At 30.5% G+C, this 1,110-nt stretch overlaps 1 protein-coding gene across 1 annotated transcript in view; it reads left to right on the top strand.

Moving 5' to 3' along the window:
* The window catches only part of LOC118736890 (ADP-ribosylation factor-like protein 3), a 61,452-nt gene that overhangs the window by 53,294 nt on the left and 7,048 nt on the right, over window positions 1–1,110 (top strand). The window lies entirely within an intron of this gene.

The following is a 1,110-nucleotide window of genomic DNA, read 5'->3' on the forward strand; positions in this document are numbered from 1 at the left end:
GCACACGGCCAATTAGGTATTGGACATAAAGTGGATTATTGTGATGACTTTAGAAAAATCGAAAGCTTTGAAGGTAAAGTTGCAGAAGTGAGCATTGTTTGCGGAGCGTGGTGTACTGTAATTGCTACAAAAAGCTAACGATTAAATTAGTATAAGTAAAATGTAGGTAATTGTAAGCAGTGGAATCAATTAATTGGAATTACTAAAGTCAACTAAAGCTCAATTTAATTGATCCGTAACAGGCTTGTTGTACTTGCGAATTTATAGAATGACTAATAGCGTTTCCACTTAATATATGAACAAGTTGAATAATACTTTATTTTTGTGAAATTCAATTTTAGCTAATATACTACTAGATTTTTCTCATTTTTTTTTTAAATTTATGAAACAATTTGACAAAAACGTGACTTATGAGTAAGTACTAGGATATTTAAAATATGTAGATATGGATATTATATAAAACCATACATACCAATTCAGTAATTAAAAGATGTACGAGTAAAAGTTGTTCCCAGGATAAATTTGAATTTATTTTCTGCTAAAATTGAAATACATACCTTATTTATTCACTTATGGGATTCATTAGGCAACATAAAGAAGCGTTTACAATGTCAAATTGGAGATGAGAGTGACTCCTGCAGTAGTAAAGATTCAGTTGTATTCGAATACTTCTAGTATCTTATTTACGACATTTGAAGCCTCACTCGATGTTGTTATGTAAACAGAAGAAATTTTAAAACAAATAATTTAAATTTTTAACAAGCTTCTATTAGTGGTTAATAAAAAAGAAAAGTCGACCCCTTGGCCACCTAACGGCTTAATTTTTTGTGGTTTTTTCTTTCCAATTAAGTAATATACATTTTAAATATAAACCAGTATTTTAAACCAGCAAGCTTAAGCATTTAATCTAAGTTTAAACCACAGACGTGCACTGAAAAACTGGCCCTAACTAATCTACCATATTGTATTGTCATCCGGTTATGAGCTTAATTTCAAGTTTCTATGTAGTCACACAAGTGGAACTTAATATAAGTTTGTAAAATAGGCATTCATTCCCAACTCTAAACTGACATTTCCAACCTTCCCTAGCCGTCATATAGTCGTAATGTC

Source organism: Rhagoletis pomonella, unplaced genomic scaffold (genome assembly GCF_013731165.1).
Source record: "Rhagoletis pomonella isolate Grant_MI unplaced genomic scaffold, Rhpom_1.0 Rhpom_scaffold_00004, whole genome shotgun sequence".
Lineage (NCBI taxonomy): Eukaryota > Metazoa > Arthropoda > Insecta > Diptera > Tephritidae > Rhagoletis > Rhagoletis pomonella.